The following is a 23,998-nucleotide window of genomic DNA, read 5'->3' as shown; positions in this document are numbered from 1 at the left end:
ATATATTAAAAAGGTCATGATCAAGTGGACTTTATTCCAGTGATGCAAAGATTCATCAATATTCTCAAATCAATCAATTTGATACACCATATTAACAAATTGAAAGATAAAAACCATATGATTATCTCAATAGATGCAGAGAAAGATTTTGAAAAAATTCAACACCCACTTATGATAAAAACTCTACAGATAAGCAGGTATAGAAGGACCATACCTCAACACAATAAAAGCCATATATGACAAACCCACAGCAAACATTATCTTCAATGGTGAAAAATTGAAAGCATTTTCTCTAAAATCAGGAGCAAGACAAAGGTGCTCACTCTCACCACTACTATTCAACATAGTTTTGGAAGTACTAGCCAAAGCAACCAGAGAAGAAAAAGAAATAAAAGGAATCCAGATTGGAAAAGAAGTAAAATGCTCACTGTTTTTAGATGGCATGATCCTCTACATAGAAAACCCTAAAGATACCACCAGAAAATTACCAGAGCTAATCAATGAATATAGCAAAGTTTCACGACGTAAAATTAAGACACAGAAATCCCTTGCATTCCTATACACGAACAATGAAAAAACAGAGAAATTAAGGAAACAATCCCATTCACCACTGCAATGAGAAGAATAAAATACTTTGGAATAAATTTACCTAAAGAAATGAAGACCTATATATAGAAAACCATAAAGCACTGATGAAGAAAATCAAAGATGACACAAATAGATGGAGACATATACCGTGTTCATGGATTGGAAGAATCAATATAGTGAAAATGAGTATACTACTCAAAGCCATCTATAGATTCAGTGCAATCCCTATCAAGCTAGCAATGGTAATTTTCACAGAACTATAACAAATAATTTCACAATTTGTATGGAAACACAAAAAACCTCAAATAGCCAAAGCCATCTTGAGAAAGAAGAATGGAACTGGAGGAATCAGACTTCCTGACTTCAGGCTATACTACAAAGGTACAGTCATCAAGACAGTATGGTAATGGCACAAAGATAGGAATATAGATGAATGGAACAAAATAGAAGCCCAGAAATAAATCCATGCACCTATGGGCACCTTATCTTTGACAAAGGAGGCAAAAATAGACAGTAAAGAAAAGACAATCTCTTAAACAAGTGGTGCTGGCAAAACTGGTCAACCACCTGTAAAAGAATGAAACTAGAACACTTTCTAACATTATACACAAAAGTAAACTCAAAATGGATTAAAGATCTAAATGTAAGGCCAGAAACTAAGAAACTCTTAGAAGCAAACATAGGCAGAACACCCTTTGACATAAATCACAACAAGATCATCTATGACCCACCCCCCAGAGTAATGAAAATAAAAACAAAAATAAACAAATGGGATGTAATTGAACTTAAAAGCTTTGCACAATGAAGCAAACTATAAGCAGGGTGAAAAGGCAGCTTTCAGATTGGGAGAAAATAATAACAAATGAAGCAACTGACAAAGAATTAGTCTCCAAAATATACAAGCAGCTCATGTAGCTCAATACCAGAAAAACAAACAACCTAATCAAAAAGTGGGCCAAAGAATTAAATAGATATTTCTCCAAAGAAGACATACAGATGGCTAATAAACACATGAAAAGATGCTCAACTTCACTCATTATTAGAGAAATGCAAATCAAAACCACAATGAAGTATTATCTCATGCTGGTCAGAATGTCTGCCATCAAAAAGTCTACAAACAATAAATGCTGGAGAGGGTGTGGAGAAAAGGGAACCCTCTTACATTGATTGTGGGGATGCAAACTGGTACAGCCACTATGGAGAACAGTGTGGAGAGTCCTTAAAAAACTGGAAATAGAACTGCCATATGTCCCAGCAATCTCACTGCTGAGTATACACTCTGAGGAAACCAGAATTGAAAGAGACACGTGTACCCCAATGTTCATCGCAGCACTGTTTACAATATCTAGGACATGGAAGCAACCTAGATGTCCATTAGCAGATGAATGTATAAGAAAGCTGTAGTACCTATACACAATGGAATATTACTCAGCTATTAAAAAGAATGCATTTGAATCAGTTCTAATGAGGTGGATGAAACTGGAGCCTATTATACAGAGTGTAGTAAGCCAGAAAGAGAAACACCAATGCAGTATATTAACACATATATATGGAATTTAGAAAGATAGTAATGAAGATCCTATATGAATGGCAGCAAAAGAGACACAGTTGTAAAGAACAAACTTTGGACTATGTGGGAGAAGGCGAGGGTGGGATGATTTGAGACAATAACATTGAATCACGAATATTGCTATTTGTAAAATAGATGACCAGTGTAAGTTCAATGTATGAAGCAGTGCACTCAAAGCCAATGCTCTGGGACAACCCAGATGGATGGGGTGGGGAGGGAGGTCAGAGAGGGGTTCAGGATGGGCAGACACATGTGTATCCATGGGTGATTCATGTCCATGTATGGAAAAAATCACCATAATATTATAAAGAAATCATCCTCAACTTAAAATTAATTAATTAAAAAAAGAAAGAAAATCAAGAAAACAGAGTAAGTCCCCTGCATATGAATGATTTCAATTCCAAGAGCACATTCCTAAGTCCAACAAAGTTAGCTTAGGTACCCAACTAACACAATTTTCTATATAGTACTGTAATGACTTATAATATTTTTCATACAAACATATAAAAAACAAATGCAAAAAATAAAGATAATATTTTTAATCTTATAGTGCAGTACCTTGGAAAGTATAGTAATCCAGTACAACAGCTGCATCCAGGGGCTGGCACTGATTGAACAGGCAAGAAGAGTTGCTGACTGGAGGCGGGAGAGAAGGTGGGAGACGACAGAGCTAACAGACCATCAGCAATAGGAGGCAGAGGGCGAGCTGCCCTTTCACTCATGCCTGACATTGATGGCATAGATTCTGGTTCCTTGCTGGGTTCAATTCTATCTACTCTCTTGAAAAAATGTCCCAGTGATGTCTGGATAGTAGCTCTTTTTTTTCTCATCATAGATGACATGGTACCACTGGATTGCACTCTGAACAACTGCTGCAAACTTCATGTACCCTTTTACGTTTGGCTCCTAAGCCTCAAAAACCAACAGTGCCTCCTCAAATAAAGAAAATCCCATCGCCATTTCCTGCATATTGAATCTCCTCAGTTACTTCTTCTTCCTCTTGTCTTTCTTTGTCCTTTCTCTGGGGTCCAATTCCATCAAATCTTCACTAGTAACCTCCTCGTCTTCCATAGCAAGGAGTTCAATGAGGTTGTCCTCTTGCATATCTAGCTCCAGCTTATGTAATTGGACATGCAAACACACAGTCGCATCTTTGTAAGTTCTCAACTTGAAGGTTTTTATGTAGGAGACTTACTGTACCCAGAGACCGTCACACTGAGGAGGCACGTGTAAGTGCTTTGGTTACCAGCCCTAGCTGAGCCTGGCTGACAGCATGTCCCACTGGCCAGCCATTTGAGTGAAGCATCTTGGATATCCAGCCCAGCTGAACTTTCAGATGACTGTAACCCAGATATCACCTGATTGCAACTGCCTGAGAGACCCTAAGAAATAACTGCCCAGCTGAGCTATTCCTGAATTCCTGATCCACAAAACCAAAAACAAAAAAACTAAAGCTGCTATGTTTTTAACAGGGGGTAACCTGTTATGTAGCAATACTGTCAGCAGTAAAAACCAAAAATGCAGTAACAATACCAGATGGATATGATTGTAACCAACCAAGATGGTTGGTAAAGATGCTGGAAGTGATGGTGAAATAACATAGCTTTAAAATGTTACATTTACAGTTATTGATTGTGACTCAGTTTTGTCACCAGGGTAAACTCAAACAAAAAGCACGACAGAAGCACTGGGTTGAGGGCCAAGCCTTGGTGGCCTCCCATCCCCACTAGGGTGTTAGAGATAACATTTTATCCACAGTATTGACTTCTTTGAGCTTATAAATGTCATGACTGCTTTATACTGTCAAGCAAGGACTGGTTTTGCTTCCATGAATTATCTTTGAAACATAGACCACATTTGAACCTTAGTAACCACTTTAAAATGTGATGTTTGCCTACAAAACAAAAGAAAACTGCAATAGATGTGAAGGAAGAAGAGGATTCCAATTTCAAAAACATCTGTGTAAGCTCCATTTTTGTAAAATGGTTTTAATCTGGTTGAATTTAAAGATGACATATGACAAAACTCAAGATGCAATTTTTTTCAAAAGTATATGGGGAGTATCTGAGAGCTCATTCATTACCTGAGACCTGATTCATTACCTGAGATCTCTACAAGGGTCATTAAGTGTGTTGTTTGATTTTTGTTGTTTATTGAAATATAACATTTATATATATATATATATATATATATATATACTTTTTTTTTTTTTTACTAAATATGGTTCAGTGATTTTTTTTTTTTACTGCTCAACACTCCTAGGAAATTAGAGCCCAGGTATGAAAACAGAACATTGCCATTTCCCTAGGAGTCTGTCTGTATCTTCCTCCAGTTTCTACCTGTTCTAACTTTTAACACAATAAATTAATTTGTCTTGTTTTTGAACATCATATAAAAATGTCATAAATTATGTATTATTTTGTCTGGGTGTATTTTACTTGGTATTATGTTTGTGAAATTTGTACATGTGGTCAGATGCAACTGAATTTTGTTAATTCTCATTGCAGTATGGTACACCAGTATGCCAATATATAATACCATAATTTACTTACCCATTCTATTGATGGCCTCAATGGGTTTATAATATTTTATTCAGCTTAATGAAGAATTTTCTGCTTTAGCTGGAGTAAGTCCACTGAAGATCTTAAACATCCAATATGATAGTTTTTGGAATATGGGCTCACTATAATCTTATTGTTGATCTCCCGCCATGGAGAATTTCTGAATGGCAACCATTGTCTTTGATAATTTTTTTTTAATGGCAAAAGATGCAGAGCTGACTCTTTGTGTGCCATGTTAATGATCCTCGTTGAGTCATGGAAATCCTCTGGACCCAGCATCCATTAGTATACAGCTCTAAAAATGTCTATGCTTTCTGTTGAGGGTAAGTTTATGGCAAGAAAAAAATTGAACTAAGGAAATCATTGAGCTCATAAGGCTTCACAGGACCAACCAAATCAAAGTTCTGATTGCAGTTTACAGTGTTAGTGGACTCATGAAGAACAAGTTAATGTTAGCTTCAGAAGCCATGCTGTGCGGTAACTCTTTTTATGTGAAAATATCAAATGACACTACATTCATATTAGGAAATAGAATCCATGCAATTCACACCTGTTAGAAAAAAGCAAGCTCAATAAAACTTTCCAACAGCAATGATGATTGTGATAAACAAAGGAGATCTTTTGGGATCCATAAGGGTATAGGACGGAAACAGGCTGTGATGTCTCCCTACAACTTAGACCCCTATCTGACTAGTTGACTCTTCTTTTGTATAAAACTAGGGAACATTGTGTCAAACCTAAAGATTCTCTTTACTCAGACTCCTTAAGTCACAACTTTATGCAATGCTATTTTAGGAAGGATTCTACTTCTACACCCTCTAATTAATCTAGCATTAATTCTGCATGTTCACAATGTGAATCCATTTTTCCTAAAGTTAGTTTCTTAAAACCTAGACATTGCTTTTTGTCTTGGTTCATTTTGTGGTTTGCTGGGAGTGATTTTGTAATAACTGAGGGAATATTAACTGCTATTTCAAATAAGCCCCAAATATTAGTGGTTCAGACAACAGACATTTATTTCTTGCCCACACAGTAGTATAATGCAAGTATCCTTGGTCAGCAGATAGCCTTGAAGGTGACATCCAGGAGTCCCATTTGGTGCTTCTCCCTCCCCAGAGAGGAAGAAGTATAGAGACCTTTGAAATTTAGATAGCAAAAAAAGAGAGAAAAATAGAGAAGAGAATTGATTCTGGAAAGGACATACATCACCTCCATCCACAGGGAACTAATCATCTGGCCCTGGTGAGATGCAGAGGACTCTGGGAAATATAGTTTCTTTGTGGGAAGCTGCTTTTCAGTTAAGTAGGGAGCACAAATTTTGGTGGAGAGCTATCCATCTCTTCTATAGAAAGGATGGGATAGTACATTTTACCTTATTTTATAAGGAAAAATTATAAAAGCCAATGTGGGTTTTAAGTAAAGTATAAGATCTAAGACTTTAAAATTGGGTGTGCAAGTTGAGGTTTGACAGAAAACAACAAAATTCTATAAAGCAATTATCCTATAATTTAAAAATAAATAAATAAATAAAGTAAAAAAATTTGGTGTGCAAAACTATATAATTTTACCTTTTATACTTCAGAATAACTTACATTTTGAAGCTTTATGCCTCTAGTATAGCACAATCATTTAATTTGGGGTGGGGGGCAGCTATCCAAGGTATTCCTTTTCCAAAATTATTTGGAAAAATTCTAGCATTCTAGAATTCTAGAGGGCAGGGAGCAGGGCAGGAATATTATCATTGATTCATCTGTTGACATAGGTCTTTGAGAAATATCCTCTATAGCAGAAAGTTTAGCTCTTCTCAGAGCATGGGGATTTTCATGGGTTTTCCCACAAATGAATCTCTTAGAAAAGAAATACTGAAGGGATGGCATTCTGTTCCTCTTTGTGCTCAGATCCCAGAATGCTCTCAAGCACTAATCTCCTAATCCTAATTCCAAATAGAGGAATTTAGTTAGAAATTTTAGCAAGAGAAATCCTTCTTCTTTCAAGTTTCTGGCCAAAATGTTCTATGTAAACTGAGATCCTCCCTTTTTTCCTGAAGTTTAGATTGTTCTTCAAACTTGCCAACTATATTACTGCCTTTGGACCTTCGCATTTTCCATCAATAATGGATATCCAGAACTTGAAAACAGTATTTGGGACCTAGTCATCAGTCATTAATTTGTGAGGAATGAATTACTTTCAAGACAGATCATACAATTTCCATTTTACAGAAAAATTCTGTGACTTCATAACGCTAAGAAATCTTCAAAAAAATTTCTAAAACTGGTAAATGAAAGGTCCAGAATTTTTTTAATTGAAGGATAATTGCTTTACAGAATTTTGTGGTTTTCTGTCATACATCAACAAGAATAATCCATAGGTGCAACTGTGTCCCCTCCCTCCTGAACCTCCCTCCCATCTCCCTCCCCACCCCACCCTTCTAGATTGTCACAGAGCACGTTAGGTTCCCTGAATCATATAGAAAATTCCCATTAGCTATCTATTTTACATATGGTATTGTAAATTTCCATGTTACTCTCCCCATACATCTCACCCTCTTCCTCTCCCACTATGTCCATAGGTTGGTTCTCTATGTCTGTTTCTCCATTGCTGCCTTGAAAATAAATTCATCAGTGTCATCTTTTTAGACTCCATATATATGTGTCGGTATATGATATTTATATTTCTCTTTCTGACTTACTTTACTCTGTATAATAGGCTCTAGGTTCATCAACCTCTTTAGAACTGACTCAAATGTGTTCCTTTTTATGGCTGCGTAATATTCCATTGTGTATATGTACCACAGCTTCTTTATCCATTCATCTGTTGATGGACATCTAGGTTGCTTCCATGTTCTAGCTATTGTAAATAGTGCTGCAATGAACATTGAGATACATGGGTCTTTTTCAATTGAAGTTTCCTCAGGGCATATGCCTAGGAGTGGGATTGCTGGGTCATATGGTGGTTTTATTCCTAACTTTTTAAGGAATCTCCGTACTGTCTTCCATAGTGGCTGTATCAATTTACATTCCCACCAGCAGTGCAAAAGGGTTCCCTTTTCTCCACACCCTCTCCAGCATTTATTGCTTGTAGACTTTTTGATGATGGCCATTCTGACTAGTGTGAGGTGATATCTCATTGTGGTTTTATTTGCATTTCTCTAATAATAATAAGTGATGTTGAGCATCTTTTCATGTGTTTATTAGCCAACTGTATGTCTTCTTTGAAGACATGTCTTTTTAGGTCCTTTTCTCACTTTTTGATTGGGTTGTTTGTTGGGCTGTTTGTTTTTCTGGTATTGAGCTGTATGAGCTGCTTGTATATTTTGGAAATTAATTATTTGTCAGTTGTTTCATTTGCTATTATTTTCTCCCATTCTGAGGTTTATCTTTTCACCTTGTTTGTAGTTTCCTTTGCTGTGCAAAAGCTTAGGTTCCACTTTATTTTTGTTTTTATTTCCATTACTCTAGGAGGTGGGTCATGGAAGATCTTGCTTTGATTTATGTCATCAAGTGTTCTGCCTATGCTTTCCTCTGAGTTTTTTATAGTTTTTGGTCTTACATTTAGGTCTTTAATCCATTTTGATTTTATCTTTGTGTATGGCATTAGGAAATGTTTCATTTCATTCTAATTTCATTCTTTTGCACATAGCTATCCAGTTTTCCCAGCACCACTTATTGAAGAGGCTAACTTTGTCCATTGTATATTCTTGCGTCCTTTGTCAAAAATAAGGTACCCAGAGGCACGTGGGTTTATCTCTGGTTTCTTTATCTTGTTCCATTGGTCTATATTTCTGTTTTTATGCCAATACCCTACTGTCTTGATGACTGTAGCTTTATAGTATAGTCTGAAGTCAGGAAGGTTGTTTCCTCCAACTCCATTCTTCTTTCTCAAGACTGCTTTGGCTATTCAGGGTCTTTTGCATTTCAATATGAATTGTGAAATTTTTTGTTCTAGTTCTGTGAAAAATGCCATTGGTAATTTGATAGGAGTCATATTGAATCTGTAGATTGTATTTGGTAGTATAGTCATTTTCACAATATTGATTCTTCCTACCCAGGAACATGGAATATCTTTCCATTTGTTTATGTCATCTTTGATTTCTTTCATCAGTGTCTTATAATTTTCCATATACAGGTCTTTTGTCTCCTTAAGTTTATTCCTAGATATGTAATTCTTTTTGTTGCAATGGTGAATGGGATTGATTCCTTAATTTCATTTTCTGATTTTTCATTGTTATTATATATGAATGCAAGTGATTTCTGTGTATTGACATTGCTGAATTCATTGATTAGCTCTAGCAATTTTCTGGTAGTTTCTTTTGGGTTTTCTATGTATAGTATCATGTCATCTGCAAACAGTGAGAGTTCTACTTCTTCTTTTCGGATCTGAATTTCTTTTATTTCTTTTTCTTCTGTAATTGCCATAGCTAGGACTTCCAAAACAATGTTGAATAATAGTGATGAGAGTGGACACCCTTGTCTTGTTCCTGATCTTAGAGGGAATGCTTTTAATTTTTCACTGTTAAGAATAATGTTTGCTGTGGTCTTATCATTTATGGCCTTTACTATATTGAGGTAGGTTCCTTCTATGCCCATTTTTTGAAGATTTTTTTTTATCATAAATTGGTGCTGAATTTTTCAAAGGCTTTTCTGCATATATTGAGATAATTATATGGTTTTTATCTTTCAATTTATTATATGGTGTATCACATTGACTGATTGATTGAGTATATTGAAGAATCCTTGCATCCCTGGAATAAATCTGACTTGATCAGCTTTTTAATGAAATCTGTTTGCTAGAATTTTGTTGAGGATTTTTTCATCTATGTTCATCAGTTGGAATTTTCTTTTTGTATGTGTTATTTTTGCCTGGTTTTGTTATCAGGGTGATTGTGGCCCCATAGAATGAGTTTGGAAGTGTTCCTTCCTCTGCAATTTTTGGAAGAGTTTCAGAAAAATAGGCATTAACTTTTCTCTAAATGTTTGCTAGAATTCCCTGTGAAGTCATCTGGCCCTCGGCTTTGGTTTTTTGGGAGATTTTTGATCACAGTTTCTATTTTGGTGTTTGTAATTGAGTTGTTTATGATTTCTATTTAGTCCTGGTTCAGTCTTGGGAAGTTGAACTTTTCTAAGAATCTGTCCATTTCCTCTAGATTGTCCATTTTGTTAGTATATAGTTGCTCATAATATTCTCTTATGATCCTTTGAATGTCTGTGTTGTCTGTTGTAACCTCTCCTTTTTCATTTCTAATTTTGTTAATTTGATTTTTCTCCCTTTTTTCCTTGATGAGTCTGGTTAGTGGTTTGTCAATTTTGTTTATCTTCTCAAATAACTGGCTTTTAGTTTTATTAATCTTTGCTAGTGTTTCCTTCATTTCTTTTTCACTTATTTCTGCTCTGATCTTTATGATTTCTTTCCTTCTGCTGACTTTGGGACTTTCTTGTTCTTCTTTTTCAAGCCACTTTAGATTTAGTTAAGTTGTCTATTCAATGCTTTTCCTGTTTCTTGAGGTATGATTGTATCACTATAAACTTCCCTCTTAGAACTGCTTTTGCTGAATTCCATAGACTTTTGGTTGTTGTATTTTCACTGACATTTGTTTCTAGGAATCTTTTGATTTCTGTTCTTATTTTTTCAGTAACATCTTTGTTATTTAGTAATGTATTGTTTAATCTCCATGACTTAGTGTTTCTCAGTTTTTTTTTTTTTTTTCCTCCCTGTAGTTGATATCTAGTCTCATAGCTTTGTGGTCAGAGAAGATACTTGAAACCGTTTCAATTTTCTTAAATTTAATGAGGCTTGACTTGTGGCCCAAGATGTGGCCTATCTTGGAGAAAGTTCTATGTGCACTTGAGAGGAAAGTGTATTCTGCATTTGGATGGAAAGTCCTGAAGATTTCAATTAGATCCATTTGGACTAATGTTTCATATAAGGTTTGTGTTTCCTTATTGATTCTGTTTTGATGATCTGTCTACTGGTGTAACTGGAGTGTTAAAGTCCCCCACCATTATTGTGTTAGTGTCAATTTCCTCTCTTATGCCTGTTAGTGTTTGCCTTATGTATTGAGGTGCTGCTATGTTGCATGCATAAATATTTACAATTGTTATGTCTTCTCCTTGGATTGATTCCTTGATTATGTAGTGTCCTTTGTCTCATAATATTCTTTATTTTAAAGTCTATTTTGTCTGAAATAAGGATTGCCTCTCTGGCTTTCTTTTGGTTTCCTTTCACATGGAATGTATTTTTCCATCCTTTTACTTTCCATCTGTATGAGTGTCTAGATCTGAAGTGGGTCTCTTGTAGGAAGTATATATATGGGTCTTGTTTTTGTATCCATTCCAGTCAGTTTGTATCTTTTGGTTGGTGCCTTTAATCCATTTACATTTATTGATACATACGCTCCTACTGGCATTTTCTTGGTGATTGTATTAACTGTGTTAAATGTTTCTTGCATTTTCTTCATTCTATTTTCAAGTCTTTAGAACATCTTTACTATCATTATTCTGAGTTCTCTTTCAGGTAGATTGCTTATTTGCTCTTGTGAGTTTCTACTTGTTCTTTCATTTGTGCTATATTTCTCTGTCTTTTCATCATTTTTATAACTTGCTCCACTTGAGGTCTCCTTTATCCAGGCTTTAGGGTTATATTCCTTCTTCCTTTTGATTTTTGCCCTTGGAGGGAACAGTTGGTTGAATGGTTTGTGTTGATTTCTTGTTGGGGTGGAGAAGGACATGGCAACCCACTCCAGTGTTCTTGCCTGGAGAATCCCAGGGATGGGGCAGCCTGGTGGGCTGCCGTCTGTGGAGTCACACAGAGTCAGACATGACTGAAGCGACAGCAGCAGCAGCAGCTTGTTGGGGTGGCTTGTGCCCATGTTCTCATTTCTGAGAGCTTAACCTGTCCCCCCTGGAGGCCTGGGGTCTTCTGCTGTCGCCTAGAGGTTGCTTTGTAGGAGTCGTTCCATATCTTGATGAATTTTTGACGTATTTGCGGGTAAGCTGGTGATCTCCCTGTCTTACTCCTCCACAATCTTCTTCTGCCTCTAGCTTCCACCTTTTAAAGGCAGCCACCACCAGGGCCAGTGTGATGATAATGGAGAATCAGGAGACCCACAATGCCTTCTTTCTGTAGTTCTGGGCTTTGTGAGGTTTTAGCTGAGTGTTGCTTTCTAGTAAGCTGATCTTGCTTCTGTCTTCAGGTATTTGCAGACACATCCACACACTAGCCTCTTACTCCCTCCTGAGAGTTCTAGAATTTTAACCTGGACAGTCAATCTGCATTCACATGTATTTTAAAAATATGTATAATATGTTGCTTTCTCCCAATTCATCTGCAGTGCCTTAGAGAGATTCCTGGACTTGGAATATGAAAAGTCTTTGTCTTAGTATATTTGTGATTTGGGGAAAATCACTTAGTCTTACTATGTCTCAGTTTCCTCATCTGCAGACTAGAAATAATGATGCATGTCTTACTGATGACTCGAAGGTTTAAATGGTTGTGCGTGCATGCATGCTCAGTTGTGTCCAACTCTTTTTGACCCCATGAACTGTAGCCCACCTGGCTCCTCCATTCATGGGGTTTTTTAGGCAAGAATACTGGAGGTTTTGCCATTACCTCTTCCAGGTGGTGAGTTAAGGCAATTATGTCAGGTGTCTGTGGTTGCAACAATATATAACAGTGACAACCACACAGCCACAGTGGCATACAACAGTAAACTGATTGCTTACATATATGGGGTCAGCTGGGGTTCAGGTGAGCAACTCTGCTCTTGACTGGACTCATTTATGTATCTGGGGTTAGGCTAGCTGTCAGCTGATCTAGGCTGGCCTTGGCTGGGATGATTGATTAATTTGGTTCTGTTCCATTTATATCTCATCCTAGCAGGTTAGCCTGAAAATGTCATAATGGTGAGAACAAGGGCACAGAGGGTAACAGAAACAAGAAAATGCTCTTGAGCCAAGGCTCAGAAGTAGCACAACATTGCTTCTACTACATTCTGCTAACTGAAGCATGTCATACAGCCTAGTCCAGGCTTAAAGACTGGGGATATTGACTCTACTTCTTTAGCAAAGGGAATAGAATGGCAATTCACAAGGCCAAGGGCTTGTTTATACAGAGGAAAAACAATTGGGCCATTAACACAACATTTTCTGTAGTGATCAATAAAGTTTAGTTCAACCTGAGGGGCATTTGGGCACACTAAAAAACTTGGAATCTGTGGGACATTCATTCTGGAATCAGTTTCATTAACTCATTTAGCTTCTTCCTTTTCCATTCCATAGGGTGAATTTCTAGCTACCTTCTGAAAGCGGAAAAGAGGATAGACACCTCTCAGTGGAAAAAGGCCCACTCATCTAATTGGAGACTGCCCCTTACTGCCAGAAAATCCACAGTGAGTAAATTACCAATGTCTATCTCACTCTGTCATTTCTCCCAGTGAAAGAAAAGTTGCTCTCTTGTTTCTAAATGAACTTAAAGCATTTCTATATTCAGAGGGCCAGGCAGAAATTCCATCAGTATAGTATCTAGGACAGTTAAGAAGCTCCTTCCTATACTGTCTCAGGGTCTAGTGAGCATGCCCTGGGTATTCTAGTGGACTTGCTCACTTCCTGACCCTTCTCTATTATACTGGCTCTGAAGACATTATGAGGTTAGGTGAGCTCCAAGCTCATGGGATAATGGAAGAAGCAATAGGCACTTCTACTCTGGACTCCTGTTTCTTCTCTTACAGAGTATATGAAGTAAAACACACCGCACCTTACAAGACTGATTTCCTTCTGAAATCTCCATCTGGTCTATCTGTAATCCTTGTAGTAACATAACTATGACTTTTTTCCCCTCAGTGAACAAATCGCCCTGACGCTGTTTGCTGAAAGAGAATTTGTCTCCTACCTGTTCTGGGCTTCATTGTTAAGTTTTTGTTACACTTCACCTGATTTTTCTAATTGTTTTGAGGTCTGTAGGTGAGTAGTGTTGATTTACAAGGTCGCTAAAAGTAATCAATAAGCAATCAGTAATAATAGAAAAGAGTTTTATCTGAGCCAAACTGAGGATTGTAACCTAGAAGCCACATTATCCCCAGATTACTCTGAGAAACTGCTCCAGAGAAGCATGGTTTTCAGTACAGTTTTGTATCTTGTCAGAACAAAGAACATTAAAATTGATGCAGCTACTGTGAAGACCAGTATGGAGGTTCCTTAAAAATTAAAAATAGAACTACCATGACCTAGCAACCCCACTACTGATACCCAGAGAAAACCATAATTCAAAAAGATACATGCATACCAGTGTTCATAGCAGCACTATTTACAATAGCCAGGACAATGGAAGCAACCAAAGCATCCATCAACAGAGGAATGGATAAAGAGGATGGGGCACATATATACACACAATGGAATATTATGCAGCCATTAAAGTGAGAGTTGCTCAGTTGTGTCTGACTCTTTGTGACCCCACAAACTATATAGTCCATGGAATTCTCCAGACCAGAATACTGGAGTGGATAGCCTTTCCCTTCCCCAGGGGATCTTCCCAACCCAGGGATTGAACACAGGTCTCCTGCATTGCAGGTGCATTCTTTACCTGCTGAGCCACAGGGGAAGCCCAGTGCAGCCATTAAAAAGCAACAAAATTGGGTCATTTGTGTAGACATGGATGGACTTAGAAACTGTCATACAGAGTGAACTAAGTTAGAAAGAGAAAAACAAATATTGTATATTAATGCATATATGTGCAATCTAGAAAAAATGGTATTGATGATCTTATTTGAAGAACAGCAATAGAGACACAGATATGGAGAACAAATGTATGAAAACCAAGGGAGCAAAAGGGAGTGGGATCAATTATATTGGAACTCACACACACACACACACACACATATTTATGGGTGTGCTCAGCTGCTTCAGTCATGTTTGACTCTTTGTGACCCTATGTACTGAAGCCTACCAGGCTCCTTTGTCCATGTGATTCTCCAGTCAAGAATCCTGGAGTGGATTGCCATGCCTCCTCCAGGGGATCTTTGAGACCCAGGAATTGAACCTGAGCCACTGGGGAAATATATATCCCCTAGAGAAGGAAATGGATACCCACTCTTGTATTCCTGCCTGGGAAATAGCATAGACAGAGGAGACTGTTGGGCTCCAGAGGACTGGTGGACTACAGTCTATGGGGTTGCAAAAAGTCAGACATAACTGATCATCTTTCTCTTCTTTGATACTATGCATAAAATAGAAAACTATTGAGTGCCCTCTGTACAGCTCAAGGAATTCAGTGCTTTGTGGTGACCTAAATGGGAAGAAAATTCAAAAATGAGGGGTATTCGTATATGTATCCCTGATTCACTTTGCTGAACAGTAGAAACTAACTCAAGATTGTAAAGCAACTGTACTCCAATAAAAATTAGTTTTCAAAAAGAACAAAGAACATTAAATAAATCAAGGATATGTTCCTTTAAGATTAAAAAAAAAAAAAAACCTAAAAAACCAGACTAGCACATATATACAGAGAGTCAGTATGGGCTTGGCACCTGAGAAGGGAGTCTTATTATCAAAGAAGTGCCAGAAATTCTTCCCAGGAAGGGAGGCATTTAATCTTTATTTTTAACATGGACATTATTTGTTTCTGGTCAATATGCCCTTTTGTTTAATAGTAAAAGAAGGTGTGCAATATATGTTTTCTAGGCCACAAACAGATTGTTCTAGTCAGTATAAAATTCAGTTAACTTGTGTGCAAGCCAAAATGGCTTCACCATAATTCAATGTATGAGAATTTCTTTTAACAATAACCCACTCCCTAAATCTCTTTCTGTACAGCAAGACCTCAATAGGTTAACTTCATCTTTTTTCCCATACATACTCCACCCATGTTATATATAAAACTATATTTTTATGAACCTGCTTTGTTGACTATATAATAATGAGCAATTTCCCTCTCCAATAAATTTTTGTCTATAATGTCCTAACACAACATCCCTTTGCACACATGGACAAAAATTCATTTAACCAAGTCTTTTGTTGAGGACCTAGATATTTTTTGGTTTGTCATGTTCATAAATGAAGGAGAAAGTTCTGAATGTCATATTTCTGCAACCAGTTCTTAGAGATGAGTTATTGTCATTGCATTCAATGTTTCCACTGTGTAGGGGATAGAGTTTAAAAGCTATTAAACCAGACACCTGGTTATTATCCCAGAGCTTCAATTTATCCTAATGAAGCCAGCCTGAAGTTCTCTACACAGGGAAGTCTGAAAACCTATATTCATGGGAAAAGATGGGTGGGAACTCTCCAGCCTCCTTCTATTCATCAGCATTTTCAATAATTGTGCTTCGCCCCCACTCCTCACTAGTGTTATGGAAGAGGGAAGACAGATACTGCTATGCCCATCTTGGAGAAGGGGGTTCTGAAAATGTGAGTGCTTGGTCCAAGTCACACTCCTCAGAAGTCGTGGGATCTGTCCTCCAGCTCAGACTTTTTGACACTCAGCCTGCTGTTTTCCACTGCAGTGTGTTACAGGGACTTATTTGCAATAATAATTGTTGTAACAGGTAACTTTTATTAGACTTGTATTATATGCAAGATCATGTTCTCAGTGCTTTATGTTTTAACTCCCTGAATATTCAAAACAATCATATGTAGTAGATGTTATTATTGTTGTTGTTATTTGCTGAGGTAGTGACTGGGAGAGATTAAACAATTTTTCAAGATCACATGGTAGATAGTAACAGAATGGCAATTCAAACTCAATTAAGAGATCAAGCTCTTAGCCTCTGTAACCCATGGATAAATATTGACTGTTAAATATAATTCAGGGTTATCATGAGGTTAGCCTGGAGCCTCACCTATCAATATTATTGCCATGCTAAATCCCAGGAAATTCCTCCTCCTCATCTTCTTTTCCCTTTTCATAATTCTCCTGTGAATACACGCACAATCGGAATGTTGCTTGAGCTAACTCCAGATCACAGAATGTCCTTTATCATCAAAACAAAGTAATCCCTTTTGGTAATCCTTCTACCCCCTACAAATCCCTTCTGGGCCAAATCTCCTTCAATCTTATTGCCTTCAGCTATAAATGATAAATTAATTGTTCATCTGTATTTTATTTCTTCTTGTTTAAAATATCATTTATTGTTTTCTTCTGATTGTAAAAGTAGTATACACTTACTGAAAAAAATATGAGAAACAGAAAAAGTATAGGCAATAAAGTAAAACCATCCAAAATCTCTCTGTACCTGAGAGATAACACCTGTTAATATTTTTTTCCTATCTTCTTCTGCACATCTTCCATAGAACTAGATCATACTGTAGTAGTATTTCATGCTGGCTTTTTTCACTTAATGTATCATGAACATTCTCATGTTTTATTAAGTACAATGTGGCTTCTAACAACTGCATAATATCCTATTGTATTAATTAATATAGTAATTTAATTAATACACATTGATGAGCATCATTTTACACACATCTGTGTCTTATTCCTGATAATTTTTTAAGGAATGATTCCTGGAAGTAAAATTGCTGGATCTAAAGTGCACACTTTCAGGTTCTCAGTGTACCAGTTGTCAAATTCTTCTCTAGAAACATGTACCAGTTGGCACATGTTTCCATATGGATTTAAAATGGTGCCTGGATCCTTTTTGAGTCTGTCTCTAAAGGACCAGAGCTCCTTGGTACTTTCTAGATCTACATCTGGCCAATCCAACCCCCGGGGATGACATTTGTGGTAACTATGGGGCCACATACACCCAGATCCCCACAGTCAGATAGACTCATCTCTGCTCACACTAAGGTTTTTATTGATCCCATTTCAAAATGACAAAAGGAGTCTAGCCCACCAGACACTTCTGTTCATGGGATTTTCCAGGCAAGAATACTGGAGGGAGTTGCCATTTCCGTCTCCAGACAAGTTCAGAAATACCTACAGAGTTAGTAGGTAGAACTGGAACATGCATCATCAAAACTCTGCTAAAATAAAAGCTGAAAGTAAAGGTTTCAAAGTAAATGAAACCCAATCTTAACTGGTGTCTGTTCACTGAAATATTTATCAATATGTTAGATGCTGGACAGAAAGACACAGTGCCTGTCTTCAAGGAGGTAACAGTCTAAAAGTGGAAACAAAGAACTAGACCCATACAGAGAGTAAACCAGGGCATTTACAATAAGCAGAATAGTATCCAGGACTTTTCCTGTTGTCTTTGAATGGCAGATGGTAGGAGGTAAATACTACATAGACACTGAAGAGCTGCCAGACACATCTCACAGGGTCAGGACCAACTTTGCTTCAACTATCTTCTCATCCCTTCCCTATTGCAGCCTAAACAGTCTTAGTGGAATTTATTGGAGACACAAGGGTTGAGTTTTCAGTGGAAAACTACTCCCTCCTATGAGATGTGGGAAGGAGATACTCTTTCCTCCCCACAGCCAGGTGAGAAGGGCCTACGAGGCTTGTTACCTGGAAGCAAGAGGGACTTACTCGCTGTGCCTGACAGCTCCATATTGTGTAGTTCTGATCACTGACACTTTGCACAAGTGAAGGTAATTGGCAAGACATGGAGGGGAAGTAGAGCAGCCCTGCCTCCACTTTGGGCACAGAGAAGTTTTTAAGTTTTTGAATTTGGGTTATTTACCCAATGCGGGCCTGGTCTGGATCTGTCTTTCCATTACTCTGAATACTTGGGTGGCAGAGGGACCACAGCAGAAGTAGATTGTGAAGTGCACTGTGGGAGCTGGAGATGGGGAGATGAAGGGGTGTTCGATGAGCTCCCCTGGGAGCAGAGCCTCTTCCTGCCAGGGATCTGTGCCCTAGAAACAACTTCAAGGATGCCCCACCAGGAGTCGGCATTTGGACTACTAACCCATCAGGGCAGGATCACAGCAGCATCTGTGAAGATACCCTGTCTGCCATGGGTGTCTGGCTCATTGGCCATCCTCTCAGTCATTCTAAATGAGCAAGAATGACTCATCTAAGTGACATATTTCTATGCTTATGCAAAGCTGTGTCTGGAGACACTGTCCTGGCTGTAAATATGCAGACAAAAGTAGAGTTTGGTTCCTCAGAGGAGCTTGCCTGAAGAGGCGAATATGAGATCAGGTCATGAAACGCACACATTTTTCTTCCTCACAGCCAGTAACCTCAGGGTCAAGTCCTTGATGAAGGATGGTGATTACCCATCTGCTGTATCCAGGAAATTCAGCCTTTGCTCTTTCAAAGTGGCTTCAGCTATTTGACAATTTGCTTAGTTTTTCAAACTGCCTCAGGCTACTTTGTAAGTGTTGAGGCAAATTTCAGTTGTGTGTGTGTGTATCCCAGTTTGGGATGTGAAGATTTACACATGGACCGGGTACCTTAGATCAATACCACAGTGAGTGTGCTCTCATAAACAAATGACTACAGCTGGAGTGTAAGCTGACTAATCAGCAAGCATAGGTCAATGTTCAAGAAATTAACCCCAGTTTATTCTTATTCTTATATATAGATTTATGTTCTAAGGTCTCTGCAGTTAGGCAAAGCCCTAATTTGTAATGTCTATTTCAGCTATAAGCAGAAAAATTACCATGTGAAGTCAGTTAGGGAATCTCAGTAAACATTTATTTCTGTGATTTAAAAAGATAACCAAAGCTAATTTATTTTAAAGCACAAGAACAATAAAGCATTTTCCAAACTTATTATGGACATCTTCTGTGGGCTTGACGCTGAGGATACAAGGGGGAACAGAGTGGATGTGGTTTTGCCCTCAGAGAGCTCACAGTCTGGCAGAGCGTTTGCTTGCGGTGCTGATGGTCATTCCGGTAACTATTAACTCTTTCCCCATAATCACTATTTTGTTTCAATAATTCATGAATAAGTTGCCACAAAATGTGGCAGTCTAAAACAGTCACTTAATTTTTGCTCACCATCTTGTGGCTCAGAAATTGGGAAGGGTTCTCCTGGGGCTTTTCATATGGTTGAAGTCAAATATCTGGGGCAAGAATCATCCGATGGCCTGACTGATGTTTGATGCCTGATGGGTCTGAGGTCCATGGAGGCTCACGTGACTGTCAGCCAGAAGCTCATCTCAGCTGATGATGGGAGCAGCTCCATATGGCCTTCCCAGCATGGTAGTCTCAGAGAAGTTGTGTTTCTTGTATAGTAACTCTCTTTCCCAGAACAAGTGCCCTAAGAGAGGCCACAGAAGCTAGATAACCTTTCCTGACTCAGCTTTGGAAGCGGTATTCTTTTGATTTCAATCAAGTCACAGATTCAAGTGGAGGAGACGTAGAGCTCACCTTTTGATGGGAAGGGTCCCAAAGAATTTTGGGTCATGTTTTAAAACCACCACAATCATAATCTGAAAGAGAGATTTTTCAGGTGGTAAATGGTCTCCCAAGGTCTATATGACCATTTAGGGAACCTATTACAGCAGAGAAGGCTGAGACCATACTCACACAGGACTGGAATTTGAATCTACACCAAGATAGCCTCCTCCGCTCTCTCTCCCTCTACAGTTTCTGCAACACTAATTGAAGCAAGTATTTCTCTACTTACTCCATTTGCTCTCAAGCTTCTTAACGGCTACTTTGGGACAGACGCCTGCGCCGTCACAACCAGTGCTGGCGCTGATGCTTGCAGCATTCTGGAAAAGGGGAATTGCACCCTGCTGAAACAAGAGCTTTCTTGTTCAGATTTGCCAATCAAAACCCAAATGAGCATATTTCTTCTTTGAACTAGTATAAAATTAAGAGCAGAGAAGTTAACAGTTATTAAGGACAGCAGGTGTCATATGCTTGTTACACAAAACATCCCTGAGGTATATTCACCAAGTCAATCTATTTTTACCTATAACCTTTTTTACTTTCTAAGTGTAGACTTTCTCACATCTACCTGATGCCTTCCACTCTGGAAGGACTTTCCTAGGAAATAAGACATTCTCTGATGAAATTTTGAGGGTTCAGTTTTTTATGTAAGAAAATCTTTTATTACTAATATAACATTTTTACCTCATTGGAGGTAGAGATATTATTTAATATTATAGTATGTTCCCTACATATGAACAAGTTCTGTTCTGAGAGCATGTTTGTAAGTCCAATAAGTACAGAAAAGTCAGCCTAGGTACCCAGCTAACACAATCAGCCATATAGTAGTGTACAGTAATAGGCTTATGTTTCACACAAACGATACACAACAAACAAACACAAAAGATAAAGAAAACATTTTTAATCTTACATTACAGTACCTTAAAAAGTACAGTAGTACAGTACCAGCTGGCATTCAGGGGCTGGCATTGAGGAGGGAGAGGAGGTGGAGATGCACAGCTGAAGGAACGTCAGCAGTATGAGGTGGAGAGAGAGCTTCAATTTCACTCAGCGCTGACGTGATCGGACATGCGCATGCCGTTCACATCTTTGTAAGTTGACAGCCTGAAGGTTTGTATGTAGGGGACTTACAGGATACCACGTTTGCCACAGTCTCAGCAAGTAAGAAACTCTTGAGGCTCCTCTCTCCTTCCTGAATTGTCTAGAATTCCAGTGCAGATGTGTCACTAGCTCAGGTCAAGTGGTCAGCATTATTTCCCATGACCAAGCAGAGAGGGGTCCAGAGGACTTGGTCAGTTTAAGGCTTTTATGTGCTATCATGTGATGTCATTGCTAAACACAGCTCTTTGAACACTGCCCACTAATGTAGGATGGTGGTCTCAATCTTATAGGTGTTGGCATTATGCGCCACGTTAGTCTCTGAAAATCAGTTTTGTTTAGTGTTTATGCATGTATGTGCATGCTAAGTTGCTTTGGTCGTGTCCAATTCTTTGTGATCCTATGAACTGTAGCTCACCAGTCTCCATCTTCAAATATTATCACATTAGGGATGAGAGCTTCGATACGATTTTCAGGGGAACACTATTGGGTTATGATAGGCTTCCCAGGTGGCTCAGTGGGTAAAGAATCTGCCTGCAATGCAAGAGACGCAGGAGGTGCGGGTTCAGTCCTTGGGTCAGGACGATCGCTGAGCAGAGTTCCCTGTATCATACAGTAGGTCCTCGTTAGTTATCTATTTTGTACACAGTAGTGTATACATGTCAGTCCCAGTTTCCCAACTCATCCTGCCTCCTCTTCCCCCTTGATGTTCATACATTTGTTCCCTATACCTGTGTCTCTGCTTCTGCTTTGCAAACAGGCTCATCTCTATCATTTTTCTAGATTCCACATATGTGCATTAGTATACAAAATTTGTTTTTCTTTCTGACTTACTTCACTTTGTTTGACAGTCTCTAGGTCCATCCATGGAGGAGGCAATGGCACCCCACTCCAGTACTCTTGCCTGGAAAATCCCATGGATGGAGGAGCATGGTGGGCTGCAGTCCATGGGGTCGCAAAGAGTCGGACATGACTGAGTGACTTCACTTTCACTTTTCACTTTCATGCAGTGGAGAAGGAAATGGCAACCCACTCCAGTGTTCTTGCCTGGAGAATCCCAGGGACGGAGGAGCCTGGTGGGCTGCCTTCTATGGGTCACAGAGAGTTGGACACAACTGAAGCGACTTAGCAGCAGCAGCAGCAGGTCCATCTACATCTCTCTTTACTTACTTAGATGTTCTTACAAAATATCACCACAATGCCAAGGAGTTTGGGTTTAGAAGATTTCCAAATACAGCCAGGCACAGAGCTAAACACCTACCTGCCTTTCACCAACTTCTAGATCATAGTTACCACCATATTAGGACTGTTTTGAAGAATTTGGTTTCCTTCTTTCTTGATAAACCCTGGTCAAGATCATCCTAGACTATTACAGAATCTTAGTGACTTAGAACTTCCAAAGACACAGGCCATCTCTAGATAGTTTGTCTTCTAGAATACTTCTTGGTTCCCAGTGGAATCTTCCCAACGTTTCTAAGATAAACACAGTACAAACCAAAGGGCTGAGGAAAGGGCAAACTCTGGCCAAAAGGAAATAAGGATAATAGTGATGACAATAGTAACAAACAATACACCTTATGTGTTTACTATGTGCCAGGAAGCAACAGCTAGAACTGGACACGGAGCAACAGACTGGCTCCAAATAGGAAAAGGAGTACGTCAAGGCTGTATACTGTCACCCTGCTTATGTAACTTACATGCAAAGTACATTATGAGACACGCTGGTCTGGAAGAAGCACAAGCTGGAATCAAGATTGCTGGGAGAAATATCAATAACCTCAGATACGCAGATGACACCACCCTTATGGCAGAAAGTGAAGAGGAACTAAAAAGCCTCTTGATGAAGGTGAAAGGGGAGAGTGAAAAAGTTGGCTTAAAGTTCAACATTCAGAAAACTAAGATCATGGCATCCGGTCCCATCACTTCATGGGAAATAGATGGAGAAAGAGTGGAAACAGTGTCAGACTTTATTTTTGGAGGCTCCAAAATCACTGCAGGTGGTGACTGCAGCCATGAAATTAAAAGACACTTACTCCTTGGAAGAAAGTTATGACCAACCTAGATAGCATATTCAAAAGCAGAGACATTACTTTGCCAACTAAGGTCTGTCTAGTCAAGGCTATGGTTTTTCCAGTGGTCATGTATGGATGTGAGAGGTGGACTGTGAAGAAAGCTGAGTGCCGAAGAATTGATGCTTTTGAACTGTGGTGTTGGAGAAGACTCTTGAGAGTCCCTTGGACTGCAAGGAGATCCAACCAGTCCATCCTAAAGGAGATCAGTCCTAGGTGTTCTTTGGAAGGACTAATGCTTAAGCTGAAACTCCAATACTTTGACTACCTGATGTGAAGAGTTGACTCACTGGAAAAGACTCAGATGCTGGGAGGGATTGGAGGCAGGAGGAGAAGGGGACGACAGAGGATGAGATGGCTGGATGGCATCACTGACTTGATGGACATGAGTTTCGGTGAACTCCGGGAGTTGGTGATGGACGGGCTGGCCTGGCGTGCTGCGATTCATGGGGTCGCAGAGTTGCACACAACTGAGTGACTGAACTGAGGCATTGTTCTAAGTGCTTTATATTTCTAACCCATTATATTCTCACAGGGATTTCTTATCTTAACAGATGAAGAAACTGAAACATAAGCAGGGCAGCAGCTTGTCCATGTGACATTGTTAGGAGTGTCACCAGGACATGGACCTACTAGGTATTTTGGCTCCAGAATTCAGGTTTTTACCTGGACTAAGCTGAATGGCATCCTTTAACAGTGGGCAAAGTTTGATCCATGGACCCACATCACCAGTAGGATCTGGGAGCTTGTTAGAGATGAGGAATCTCAGGCCCTTCCAAAAGCTGTTGATTCAGACCCTGTATTTTAACTCCAGGTGACTTTGATTTTGGA

At 38.8% G+C, this 23,998-nt stretch overlaps 1 long non-coding RNA gene across 1 annotated transcript in view; it reads left to right on the top strand.

The window, feature by feature from the left end:
• LOC129626183 (uncharacterized) overlaps window positions 1-23,998 on the top strand; it is a 59,150-nt gene that overhangs the window by 11,871 nt on the left and 23,281 nt on the right. The window contains exon 2 of the long non-coding RNA XR_008701803.1: window positions 12,993-13,102. This is a non-coding gene — a long non-coding RNA (uncharacterized LOC129626183). The remainder of the gene's footprint in view (window positions 1-12,992; window positions 13,103-23,998) is intronic.

The sequence above is a fragment of the Bubalus kerabau genome, chromosome 13 (assembly GCF_029407905.1).
Source record: "Bubalus kerabau isolate K-KA32 ecotype Philippines breed swamp buffalo chromosome 13, PCC_UOA_SB_1v2, whole genome shotgun sequence".
In the NCBI taxonomy this organism is placed as follows: domain Eukaryota; kingdom Metazoa; phylum Chordata; class Mammalia; order Artiodactyla; family Bovidae; genus Bubalus; species Bubalus kerabau.
Note: the sequence above shows the minus strand (reverse complement) of the source record. Positions and strands in the feature narration are given on the sequence as shown.